This window comes from Spinacia oleracea, chromosome 1, assembly GCF_020520425.1.
Source record: "Spinacia oleracea cultivar Varoflay chromosome 1, BTI_SOV_V1, whole genome shotgun sequence".
Taxonomy (NCBI): Eukaryota; Viridiplantae; Streptophyta; class Magnoliopsida; order Caryophyllales; family Amaranthaceae; genus Spinacia; species Spinacia oleracea.
The window spans coordinates 109462411-109476964 of NC_079487.1; the positions used below are offsets into that span (position 1 = coordinate 109462411).

Below are 14554 nucleotides of genomic sequence, written 5' to 3' on the forward strand. Positions count from 1 at the left end.
GTCCCAAAACCACCCCTTCAGTAACCATGAAATGACACTTTTCCCAGTTCAAGACTAAATTGCACTCTTCACATCTTTTCAAAACTTTAGTCAGATTTAGCAAGCAAGAATCAAAAGAAGTACCATAGACGCTAAAATCATCCATAAACACTTCCATGATAGACTCAATAAAATCAGAAAAAATACTCATCATGCAACGTTGGAAAGTAGCAGGCGCATTACACAGACCAAAAGGCATCCTACGATATGCAAAGGTACCATAGGGGCAGGTGAAGGTGGTCTTTTCCTGGTCGTCTGGATGTATGGGAATTTGAAAGAAACCAGAATAACCATCCAGATAACAGAAAAACTTGTGAAAGGCTAGCCTTTCTAACATTTGATCAATGAAGGGAAGGGGAAAATGGTCCTTTTTAGTAGCAACATTAAGACGCCTATAATCAATGCACATGCGCCAACCTGTGACTACCCTAGTTGGTATCAACTCATTTTTTTCATTTCTCACCACAGTTGTCCCCCCTTTCTTAGGCACTACTGAAGGAAATAATGCCCTTGGTCCAAGTATGCATTCTATGTTAAGTCTAATAAATGCGGTTCAGTATTAATTAACAAGTTAATAATTCAGTGAGATCAAGTGAGCTGAATGCCTAGCTAGAGGCCGCTTCAGTTCAAGTGGAATTAATGATATTAATCCACAGCTTACTCTTGACTGAACCCGTAGGGTCACACAAATAGTACGTAAACGGATCAAGTATTTAATAGCATTAAATACTCCATCTATGAATATTCGGAACCGACGGATCTTGGTTTCAGTGGGAGCTAAGATCGTCACAGGCAAGGAATGAATACTCCGGAAACGATGATATTGCCGGAAACGGAAATATGGATCGTATCGGAAATATAAATATTATCCAAGTCGTAGATGTTGCCGGAAACGGAAACATGGTACGTGTCGGAAAATATTATCGGAAATGGAAATATTGCCAGAATCGGAAATATTGCCGGAAACGGAAATATTGTCAGAATCGGAAATATTACCGGAATCGGAAAATAATTCCGGAAACGGAAATATTAAATATTTGTTCGAAACGGAAATTAATTCCGGAATCGGAAATATTAAATATTGTTCGTATCGGAAATGAATTCCGGAATCGGAAAATTTAATCGGAAGCGCATCGTACGAATAAGCATCGGACGAGGCCTGCCGGACGAGGCCCAGCACGAAGCCAGGCCATCGCCCAGCAAGCCAAGCGCGCCGCACAAACAGCCACGCCAGGCCCAGCGCAAGGCCAGGCCCAGCAGGCTGCGCGCAGCGCGCACAGCACGCGCAGCGCGCAGCGCGCGCGGGCGCTGAATGGGCTGCTGCTCGCGCGCACGCATGAGGCCCATCGTGGCTGCCGTGCGTATGTGTGCAAGTGTTTGTGTTTTTGCACGTTTCCTAAAACATGCAGAGTTCGGTTAATGATTAAATTCCTAATTCTATTTGATAAATTAATTAAATTAGAGTTCTTGTAGGATTCTAGGTTTGATTAATTTGTATCTGAATAGGATTTCGATTCCCTTTCCATACCGCTATAAATATGAGGCTAGGGCTCACAATTTATAACACAAGTTTAAAAGTATTCAAAGTGAGTTTTTGAGAGAAAAATTCAGTCACACATTTGCCTATAAAGTGCCGAAAATAATAGTACCTTAAGGGCGATTCTAGTTGGTCAATCTTAAGGCGGATCCGGACGTGCTGTGGACTATCTACGGAGGGACGACACTTGGAGTCCTAAAGACTTGTTCTTGTTCGGTTCGGGCGCAGCTAGGGAAGGCACGCAACAAAGAGTATGCATCTAATCTATGCTAAATGATTATGTGTAAATAATATGTTTTCCTGGGTTTATGGTTTTTCCGCATGATTTATGAATTGTCATATGTATCATAACCTAACAGTGGTATCACGAGCCCCTTATTATTTTCATAATCTAAATTGCATGAACATCGTTAAATATTACAAATTTGCAAGAATTAAAAGGGGTGATTAATTTTCGTAATTGTTAATTAATTGCAAATTGCGTTTATTTAATTATACGTACGCAGTTTTTCGGCAGTTTCTTCGTTACTCATCCGAATTGAGTGATTTTTGTGTCAATTCCGCATGTAAAAGGCATTCTAAAATTTTGACAAAAATAATATTTTTCTGCCGAACCCAGAATTCTCAAATTCGAAGCCTAACTATGACTTTTCGAAGGTTTTAGTTTTTCGAATGCAAAATTTCGTAAATTTAAGATGTTAAATTAAATATTTGCGATTCTTGTTGATAAATCTTGAATTTTTGATTGACCTACTGCATATGTTTAACAAGTTTGAATGCCTAGTCTTGTTAATTATGCAATCTAATTATTAATTATGATTAATTTGTTGAAAATTAGAATAATTTAGAATTAATTTGATTTTCATAATTAATTGTAATTTAATTAGAAACCTATGATTAAAAACCACCATAAAAATTGTAAATTTACGATAAATTTTAAATTTTTATGACCTAGACTTGAATCCATAACAATCGGAAATCAATTGGATAATAAATTTTCGATTTTTTCGCCCTAAAATTATGAAATTAATATTATTTATTAATTTGTCATTAATTTTAAATATAAATTTTAAATTTTTATGCGATTCGTTCATATAACTTGCACGCACGAAGCAATGGACGCTTCGTGTTACCCTTAAGGGGTGTTGTATAATGCGGGCATGCGACGACGAGCAAGGGAGCTCGTCGCCCGTGCGGCACGAATGCAATGAGCAAGGGCGTAGTGCACGAGCACAAGGCAGCAGCCCTGCCTTGTGTCGTGTGCCACGAGCAATGGACGAATGGGCATGGGCGAAGGGCGAGCCAAGGCAGTCGCGTGTGGGCAGCAAGCGAGCTGCGCCACAACGCGCGCTGCCTCGCACAAGAGCGCGCAGCCTCGCGCGCAGCGAGCGCAAGCTCGCGTGCCACGAGCGCTGCGCCCAGCATTGATCGCGCGCACAACGAGCGAGGACTCGCGCGCACAGCCAGCATTGCTCGCGCGCACAGCGAGCGATGTCGCCCGCCCAGCGAGCGATGTCGCGCGCCCAGCGAGCGATGGCTCGCGCGCCCAGCGAGCGATGTCGCGCGCCCAGCGAGCGATGTCGCGCGCCCAGCGAGCGATGTCGCGCGCCCAGCGAGCGATGTCGCGCGCGCACTGCGAGCGATAGCCCGCGTGCGATGAGCGCTGGCGCGCGCAGCGAGCACCAATGCGTGCGGAGGCTTGCGATGGGGATGCAGCAGCTATGCGACTAGCGCATGGGCTGCGCGCACATGGCCAGCAATGGCTGTGTACGTGCGGCCCATGGGCGTGCAACGCGTAGGGTGTTTGCGTTACGATTAAAGATCGTTTTTGAATGTTTAATTTGAGAATTTCAGTTCACGTAATTTTAATTAATTTTAAAATTAATAATTTAAATTATTTTCTTGGATTTTAATTTTGAATATTGTAATTATAATAAATTTTATTTATTCTAATTATTTTACTAAAATTAAAATCATGAATTAATTTAAATACGACTGAAATTAAATTAAACTTTTGGATTCAATTATAAATTGATATGAGCTTTAAATTTTAATTAAATTTGTATGTTTCCGGTTGGACTAGAAATACATTTTTATGTTTAAAATTAGTAAAGCATGTAAATTTATTGGTTTAAGTGGGAGCGCTTTTTAGTCATAAACTCTTGATTAGGTCTACAAATCCTTAAGGTTAAAACAACTTGATTAGAATTAATAAGGACTGAATAATTGGTAGATTATTGGTGCCCTTGATTAATTGCTGCAAATATTTACGTGATGCATAATGTGTTTTACTAACCAGTTAAGTGGGCCATTCATGATAATGAATGGGTGAATGGTATATATTGTATATGTACTGTTTTGCAGGTTATGAAGTGACTAGTATGGCCCAAATAGGATAGAAAATATGGTCTGCGTACCATTAATTTGAATGTAATTGGTCTAAAGTACCAAAGTTATTTTTCAATTCAAATATGGTCTGCGTACCATCAAATAGTTGTAATTAGTTATAGCTTATCCTATTTGAAGAAAATGGTGCCTCCCACGGAGATTTTCAAGACGGACTTTGAAGTTAAAGCTTCAAGATGAAGTCGGGCCATACTAGATCACAAATATCTTATGCATGTTTTAAGTTATTTATTGCTTTTAAATATGTCTTAAAATGCATGAGATCAAAAGCTTGATTATGTTGCATGATTAAGGATTTTAGTTCACTTAAAATCTAACCAACATAGTAAGAGCCTTAAGTTCCAAACTTAAAAATTGAGTTATAAGGTGCCATGCCAAAATATACACTTGCTTGGATATCCTTTACATCAATCTAGTAATAGTTTTCGCTCAGCGAGGTGTTACTTATTGGTCCTAAAGGGGCAAGGTACACAAATAATTGTGAGTACATGTTAGTTTTGGTGAAACTCAACGATATAAGTAAGGAGTCCTTTTATGTCGTGGCAAAATCGATAGGTTTACCTAATAAGTTCTTAGACGTACCTATCAACCAAGAATAGTTTCTAGACTATTAGCAAAAGGCTTTTGCTTACCTAAGATGTTTTAGGATTAAGTCGACAAACTGTGCTTAGTTCTTCAATGATTTTAGGGTCTTGGAATCATTTTATTCACACCTGCCGGAACAATAAAATCGAATAAAATGCTAATAACTTGTTTGAATTGCATGGTTGCTTTAATTTCAAGTTATTATTCATGATAAATGTTTAGACTTTGCATGCTTCAATGTATGTTTTAATTATTGTTTATAATTAAATATCTTGCACTGCAATAAATCCTTTTAGAAAGGTAACAGTAAATTTCCTCAATTGGTAGTGAATCCAAGAACGATTCACGGAAATGAGAGAAAGTGAGCAATTTAAAATGTACGTTTCTTTTAGCGACTTTTATGGTGGTTTTCGAACATCAAAATCGAATGATAAACCAATTGGTGCTTGTGAATTCAAAATACAATGTAGTTTTGAGATCATAAAGCATTGAGTTTAATACGCTCAGCTTTACCAATGGTTAACAACCTAATATCTTTTTCCATTTAATTCTCGAATGAGTCTAGTCCCTAGACGTTCGAATAGATCGATGCTTAGAGAACTTTAGAAGCTTCTGGTAAGATCATCTAGTTGAAACAGAATATTCAACATAAAATGGTAAAGAACCTTGTTGGTGACATTGGACATGTCTAACAAAGTATAAAAGTCAACACTAAAGAATTCAATTCTTAAGACTATAAGAAAGGGTACAAGAAATAGGAAAACGAGGAACAAATGAAAGGAATTTACGATTCCGTTTCTACCTATAAGTTTATGTTTAAAGAGAAGTGACCTAGCAATCAAACTTCCTTGGTATCATATACCGCTTGAGGTTCTTACTTCGGTAAAAACTCAAACAATGGAAGCTAGGCTACACTAATGACCTACAAGTGGGAAATGAAGCATGGCAATGCTACATTAGTTGTAGGGTCATCTAGTTTGTTTTAAGTCCTTTCAAAGGCTGGAACTTAATGGCTATTTTGTTCCATAATCAGCATACCTAAATTTCTATTTTTCAAACACAGAAAGACTCACATTCAAGAAAAACAAAAACAATGTTTGTTTGTTTATTTGAATGAAATGGTCAATTACAGGTTGAGTCAATATGCTTGATTAAAACAAACAACTCTTTAAAGAACTTTACTAAACCCTTGATTTGAGTTACACTAATCTTTGGCATTGTTGCTTAGACCATATCAATAAGTTAAACTTCAAAAGCTCTATTTTGATGGACTTTTGAAAGTTGATTGATTTCTAGATCATTTTAAGACAACCAGTCTTACTTGTTGAAAGTAACAAAAGATATGAACTATTGTTAGAACGCCTAGACGATAGAGTTCAAAGCTAAAGAAAGATTTTATGACTTTATTATTTCACATGGATTTGAGTGAATATAGGTTTATTTACTCAAATGTGATATAAGTTGAATCTGTTTGGCTAGTTCAAAGATTCAGAAGTATAAAATCCACTTGGCAAGAAATCATAAAGATCTAGGTTAGATCATGTTGATGATTACTTGAGACCAAATATGATCATCAATGATTGTGTGTTGTAATTTCACAATCTAGGTCCATAAGATATGGCATAATCGAAGTCAATTAGTACTTGGTTCGATCAATGATGGATCATAAAGACTTTTCCTATAATTTCTAAAACAAAATGCTCAACTACCACCAAACTAAACCAAATTCGTCAATGCTATTGAAAAGTAATTTCAGAATATCTTTTCAAAATATATCTAGAGAGTTGCAAAACTCAGTGGGAGCTTAGTGTTTGTCATTCGACAAACTAAGGCTCAAGTATAGATATATGTTTCATTATGATGAAACACAAGGGTATTGTTTCTACCACAAATTTTTGAGAACATAATGTTTGTTTGCTCGAAATAATGTCCTTTTTGGAAATTCGTTTCCAAAATGACAAGTGGGAGAAAATAGACCTCGAAAGTTTTCGAGGCGAACAACAAACATAAACGGACATTCCGGAGGCTTTTCGAAGTGCTTCAGAAAATCCGAACTTATTCTTTAAGGACGTTAGAAGTGGCTTTAAAGAATAGATATCTCTTAGAAGACTTTACAAGTGCTTCAAGGAGAACAGAATATTCAAAGGACTTTCAAGTGGCTATTGATATTCTATTGTTTGATGTTCTATACCCAAGTAGGCATAGAATTCAAGTCACTGAAACTATGCAATTCTTCTATTAGATAGTAAAGAAACCTACAACTTGCAGTCAAACTAAAAGAAGTGACTTGTAAGAAAGCTATGACGAAACCCAGATTCCCTAAAATGGTTAGAGGCCATATATAGACTATATGTTTAACTGGTTAAAGGCCATAAAACATACTCAATGTTTTGATGACAAAATTGAAATTTTGTTGATTTGCAAGAATAGTTTCACACCTATTGGTTGCAAGTTTGTTTTAAGGATAAAAACCATCAAACATGGAATTGTGTTCACACACAAAGCTAGATTAGTTGCTAAAGGTTAAAAGCAAATTCATGGCATGGATTGTGTTGAAACCTCATGCAAAATCGTAATGCTTAAGTCTATAATTCAAGCAATGATTGCATATTGGTACATATGGCAATTGGATGACAAAACGTATTCCTCAATCAAATGTTGGAATATAATATGTACATGGTATGTCATAGAATTTGTGGATCCAAATTAATGCTTGAAAAGGAAAGCTAGCTTATAAAATCTAAGTACAGATTTAAGCAAGCAATTGGGAATTGGAACTGTATTTTAAGTGAAGCTAATAAGCATTTTAGTTTCATAAAATATACATGATTCTTATAGATATATAAGAAGTTTAGTGGGAGTACTTAAAACTTAATTGGTCCTATGTGTATTACACACATATCTCTCTATTGTGAAACAACATTCAAATGCTAATGACTTAGATTTGAAATTATTCATCAATGATGGACCATGGCGAAACTTAGTACATACTGGGTATTAAGATCTATTTACAAAGATCTTATGATATTGTTTTGGATTAAGTAATGGCATTTACTAAATCAAACACGAAAATCTCCATTGGAGATATTCGACCCATGTGAATAAATCTAAGTAAAGGATGTTTGAACTATGTATAAGCATTTACTAAGTTAAACATCAAAGGATCTAAATAAGATTCTTAACCTATATTATATGTCAAAGAATTTAGCTGAATTTAGTATCTACTGAAACTAGATAAGCTAAAGTTACATGAATAGAATTCAATTGGGAATTATTCTGCAAAAGAATTTATCATGTATGATATAATATGAGGATCGCCAAAAACGTATCGTATGACTTTAGCCATGACGAACATATACCAATCTCTATTGATCTAAGTAAAGATCAACTAGATTGAGATCAAGAATACTTATGGTACTTGAAAAGGTACATAGGAATAGTTCTTGATTCAAGGAAATAAAGATATGCTAAATATTGATGCTACACGCATAAACACTGGCAAAGGATCAAGCAAGACCCTTTGGAGTTAACCATTGATAAGGACGAGCTATAGAGCATCGTGTTTTGAAATGGCAACATGGATTGGAGACCATGAGTTGTTGCGTGGGAAATTAAAATAATAATTTCTATGTTCTAAGATATAGTTGGAGAGTCTTCCACATATCTATGAACTGCTTGGATAGGTAAATCCAAACAAAGCATCACTAGCAACCTATACAGTTGAAGTAAAAGTAATTATTGCCTAAGAAGCAATAAAACAGGGTTGTTTAAAGTTCTTCACTGAACTTGGGTAGATCACCTATCTGCTGGCTTGATGGTTCTTCATTGAAAAATGCGTAGAACCACTCTTGAAGCAAGAAAAACGTCTGCTAACTTGATGGTTCTTCATTGCAAAGTGAGTAAAACCACCATCGAAGTAAGAAAGACTAGATCACATAATAAACAAACTCGAAAAGATCTTATCATCATATCTCGAAGAACATTCGATGAAAAGGATATTAAGATTGGCAAAGCATGATAACTAAACCTATGCAACAAGTGAGAAGCAACACTCACATTGTAGCACTGGAAATCAAGCATAGCTTTGAATTCCATGAATTGTTTTAGAAGATGGGTTTGAGGCCCATGGTTATAAAACATTGGGGTTGAACATTTATCATATATGAAATGTATTTTCATATTCCATTTAATCTTGGTTTAGTATTAAATGATGAGTCCCTTCAAATTTGACGATATATTCAAGATAGACTGTCAGGACCAGTCCTGTGACTAAGAAATGTCTATCAAGTGAACTTGAATGTCAAAGGTTGAAAATGGTCCCTAGTCGGAGTTTTCTATAAAATTGGACGCATAGAAAACGTTAGACGATTAGAATGCAAGATGACTAGTAGTTCTGTTTCTTGAACTATGTGGACATGGCAATGTTATAATCATTTGCATAGATACTTACTTTGGGAAGACTAGTATCGGACAAGACCTATGAAACTTTACTGTAAGAGATGAAAATCTGTCATAAGTAAATTTCATTAAATTATTAGACACTAAATCCTCAATACCTGAGTGATTTGAGATTACTTGTTTGAGAACTGGTTGCTTTGACGTTGACCAACCGTCGCACCGTAAAAGGAGGCTATAAAGGCAACGCTCAGGTAATCACCTATCAAACGAAGTCTAATCTCAAGATCGCAAGATTGGGATTGTCCTCCCATAAATCGGGATGAGATGCTTAAAAGTTGTACAAGGCCACTCGGAGAGCTAGAAACTGTGAAATGCATGGCCGTGCTCGGATGAATCATAGGCTATGATTATCTGTTTATTTGATCAGTTGAACTCTGAAACCGAGGAACACCTCTGGACGTAATAAGGATGACAACTCTTACCTTATGTTCAAGAGCAAGCATCGAGCGACAAAGGAATTAGGAAATGCACACTTGTCCCTAAGGACAAGTGGGAGACTGAAGGAAATAATGCCCTTGGTCCAAGTATGCATTCTATGTTAAGTCTAATAAATGCGGTTCAGTATTAATTAACAAGTTAATAATTCAGTGAGATCAAGTGAGCTGAATGCCTAGCTAGAGGCCGCTTCAGTTCAAGTGGAATTAATGATATTAATCCACAGCTTACTCTTGACTGAACCCGTAGGGTCACACAAATAGTACGTAAACGGATCAAGTATTTAATAGCATTAAATACTCCATCTATGAATATTCGGAACCGACGGATCTTGGTTTCAGTGGGAGCTAAGATCGTCACAGGCAAGGAATGAATACTCCGGAAACGATGATATTGCCGGAAACGGAAATATGGATCGTATCGGAAATATAAATATTATCCAAGTCGTAGATGTTGCCGGAAACGGAAACATGGTACGTGTCGGAAAATATTATCGGAAATGGAAATATTGCCAGAATCGGAAATATTGCCGGAAACGGAAATATTGTCAGAATCGGAAATATTACCGGAATCGGAAAATAATTCCGGAAACGGAAATATTAAATATTTGTTCGAAACGGAAATTAATTCCGGAATCGGAAATATTAAATATTGTTCGTATCGGAAATGAATTCCGGAATCGGAAAATTTAATCGGAAGCGCATCGTACGAATAAGCATCGGACGAGGCCTGCCGGACGAGGCCCAGCACGAAGCCAGGCCATCGCCCAGCAAGCCAAGCGCGCCGCACAAACAGCCACGCCAGGCCCAGCGCAAGGCCAGGCCCAGCAGGCTGCGCGCAGCGCGCACAGCACGCGCAGCGCGCAGCGCGCGCGGGCGCTGAATGGGCTGCTGCTCGCGCGCACGCATGAGGCCCATCGTGGCTGCCGTGCGTATGTGTGCAAGTGTTTGTGTTTGTGCACGTTTCCTAAAACATGCAGAGTTCGGTTAATGATTAAATTCCTAATTCTATTTGATAAATTAATTAAATTAGAGTTCTTGTAGGATTCTAGGTTTGATTAATTTGTATCTGAATAGGATTTCGATTCCCTTTCCATACCGCTATAAATATGAGGCTAGGGCTCACAATTTATAACACAAGTTTAAAAGTATTCAAAGTGAGTTTTTGAGAGAAAAATTCAGTCACACATTTGCCTATAAAGTGCCGAAAATAATAGTACCTTAAGGGCGATTCTAGTTGGTCAATCTTAAGGCGGATCCGGACGTGCTGTGGACTATCTACGGAGGGACGACACTTGGAGTCCTAAAGACTTGTTCTTGTTCGGTTCGGGCGCAGCTAGGGAAGGCACGCAACAAAGAGTATGCATCTAATCTATGCTAAATGATTATGTGTAAATAATATGTTTTCCTGGGTTTATGGTTTTTCCGCATGATTTATGAATTGTCATATGTATCATAACCTAACAACTACCTGAACGGGACTCACCCACTTAGAATCAGACACAGCATACACCATACCCGCATCAAGCAATTTCATAACTTCAGCTTTTACAACATCTTGCATGACAGGGTTCAAACGACGCTGGGGTTGAATGCATGGTTTATGATTTTCATCTAGATGTATCCTATACATACAAAAGTCAGGGCTAATACCCTTTAAATCATCAATACTGTACCCAATGGCCTTTTGTGCCTTTTCAACACAATAAGAAGTTGGGATAACTGGCCTGCATCAAGTGCAGTACTGACGATCACAGGGCAAAGTTGTTCATTATCTAAAAACGCATACTTAAGGTTAGCAGGAAGAGGTTTAAGTTCGGGTTTCTTTACCTCTTTAACAGAACAAACTGGCCGAACTAACCTCTTCAATTTGGTGCTCTCCGGCTCAGATTCTCCACCATTAAGAGCCAACTCCAGAGCATCCACTTCAGCACTCCAAGAACTGCTATCACCTGCAGAAGACTCACAACAAAGCACTGCCTCCAAAGGGTCTCTTTCGAGAACTTGGGAGACGTTATCACGAGTAATAAAATCGACTACATCTATGCGATAGCATTGTTCCTCCTCTAGCATGGGACTTTTTAAGGCACTATTCAGATTAAAAGTCACCTTATCATCCCCAACAGACAATGTCAATTTCCCACTTTTAACATCAATTACCGCCCCCGCCGTATGAAGGAAGGGTCTACCTAAGATTATGGGAATTTGAGAATCCTCCTGCATGTCTAATACTACAAAGTCCACAGGTATATAGAATTTACCTACTCTAACAGGGACGTCCTCTAAAACACCTAAGGGGTATTTGACAGAACGGTCGGCCATTTGTAGAGTGATATTGGTAACCTTAAGCTCACCCATATTCAGTTTAGTACAGACAGACAAAGGCATGACAGACACACTAGCACCTAGATCACATAAAGCTTTATCAATAAATACGGTGCCAATGTTACATGGGATGGAAAAACTCCCGGGGTCCTTAAGTTTAGGTGGAGACTTGTTTTGCAAATAAGCACTACATTCCTCAGTGAAAGCTACAGTCTCTACCTCACAAAAAGCACGTTTTCTGGTCAAAATATCCTTCATGAATTTAGCATAAGCAGGAACTTGTAAAATTAATTCAGTAAAAGGAACCGTTACCTGCAAATTTTTGACCACTTCCAAGAATCTGCCAAACTGCTTGTCTAGCTTATTCTTGAGTTGTCGGTTTGGGAAGGGGAGTGCAATAGGTGGTACTTGTATATCCGCTCCCTGGTTAACCGCAGTTGTAGCCTCATTCTCATTGACTATCTTTTCAGCTGGTTCCTTTTCACCCATAACTATCTTCGGGATTTCCTCACCGACCAGATCACTAGCAGACACCCTGGAATCAACCTCAACCGGCATAGAAGGACCATCATAATCCCTACCACTCCTCAATGTAATTACATTAGCAGACTCCCTATTTTCGGGCTGTGAAGGAAGTTGGCCTGGTGGCCTCCCTGCAATAGTGGTAGCCATCTGTGCCAACTGTGTATCAATGATCTTGTTATGAGCAGTAAGAGCATCGATTTTTGCATCCTTTTCACTTAGAGATTTTTGCATTTGTAGCATCATGTTTCTCATCTCTACTAGCATAGGGTCAGGCTGTGTGGCTTGAGGTTGTGGTTGTGGGGGTGATGTGTGTTGTCTAGAGAACCCAGGTGGCCCACTAGACTGTTGGTTGTAGTTGTTTCGGGGTTGGTAAGATTGTTGGTGTGGGGGTTGATATGGTTGTGGTGGTGGATGTTGAACTTGGTGAGGGTTTTGGATGTTGTTGCTCCTGTAGGAAAGCAGAGGGTTATTTTTGTAGCCCTCATTGTAAGAGTTGGAGAATGGGTTGTTTTGTTTGTAGGATTGAAAAGCATTACATTGTTCAATAGAGCTTCTACATTCCTGTGCATAATGACCAGACATTCCACAACTTTCACAAATAGTAGTAGGTTGGGCACTCATAGCAGCTACACTAACAGGTTGGGCAGATTGAGCATTGGCCGCTTGCATATTATCGAATTTATAATGTAAAGCAGTCAATTGGGCAGTTAATTGTTCAATAGAATTTAAATCATGCTTACCACCCCTGTTAGATAGACCTCTAGGATTTCCATACTGGGCATTGTGAATGGCTATCTCCTCAATCACCTCCATAGCTCTAGGCACCTCAAGTTGCATGAACCTCCCACTGGCAGCTGAATCCAACAAACATCTAGACTCATTGCCCAGACCATTATAAAACTGCTGAATCAAGAACCAATCTTCCAAACCATGGTGCGGGCATTCTCTTTGCAAATCCTTGAATCTCTCCCAAACCTCGAACAAACTCTCATCCGCTTGTTGTGAGATACCTAATATCTGACCCCTCAGACGAGCCGTTTTCTCAGGTGGAAAATATTTAACATAAAAAGCAAGAGCCAAGGATTCCCAATTATTGATTTTCAAAGCCGCCCGATTCAACCCATTAATCCACAGTTTAGCTTTCCCACTCAAAGAGAACGGGAAAAGTATCTCCATAGTCTGCTCCGGAGTCAATCCCTTTTGCTTGATGGTGGAGCAATATTGGATAAAGGACTGAATGTGAAGATTCGGATCTTCACCTGGTTCCCCACCGTACTGGCGTCTCTCGATCATGTTAATCAATGCGGGCTCAATCTTGAAGGTCTCAGCTGCAATAGAAGGCATGATCGCCTTTGGCAGCACGGACAGACTTGGCTTAGAATAGTCCGTAAGCCGTGGGGTAGGTGGCGGTATCAGATTTTCGTCACCCATCTCTATCTCTGAAACTGAATCTGTATTTGAAGGAAAAAGATCGCCAATATTATGATCAGAATCAGAGTAATTCCCACACTGTGCAATGAAAGTTCTTCGTCTACGAAAGGTTCTTTCGGGCTCAGGATCGAATGGAGTAAGATTACTAGTACCTACGGTCCTGGGCATAGACAAAGACTACAAAACAATGTGAGATCCGGTCTCAAGGAACGTGAGTTCCTTGAGTAGTAACAAACAATAATCTAGGATAATCAATCAACAACAGAAAATAAAACCGTTTCCCCGGCAACGGCGCCAAAATTTGACAGGCTAAATCGCACTCCTATCAAAGATAAACCTATCAAAAATATAGCAAGGGAAGCAGGGATCGTATCCACAGGGAAACAATGTTCTTTCTACTATTAATTAACTAATCTAGACTACTGGTAACAAAGAATTGGATTGGATTGTATATTAAGCTAAGGCAAATAATCAAACTGGAATATAACAATATTAAGGGAATCTAGGGCAGCGGTTCACCATAAATGCAGACCGGGATTGGACAACGGACAATAACAATTAATTAACAATCATAACTAGGAAAACATGCATCTCTCGAATCTTATGAATTCCTTAGGATAGAACAACTAGCGGGCTCTCGCTACGTACTAGAAATAATTCCTATCTAATAGCCACATACCAAAAACATCAGATTTATACCTCTCGGCGCATAATCTAAGGTTAATCAAACTCAAATCAAAATAGTCCGGCCGAACAGAATTGACGAGCAATAATAATAAGCTATAGAAATTATAATCAATCAATCAAATAATCA

General features: G+C 38.5%; 1 non-coding gene across 1 annotated transcript; it reads left to right on the forward strand.

The window, feature by feature from the left end:
• Positions 1-13234: 13234 nt before the first annotated feature.
• On the forward strand, positions 13235-13341 carry LOC130466463 (small nucleolar RNA R71). The gene has a single exon (XR_008926688.1). It is a non-coding gene; the product is annotated as a small nucleolar RNA R71 (small nucleolar RNA).
• Positions 13342-14554: the final 1213 nt, after the last annotated feature.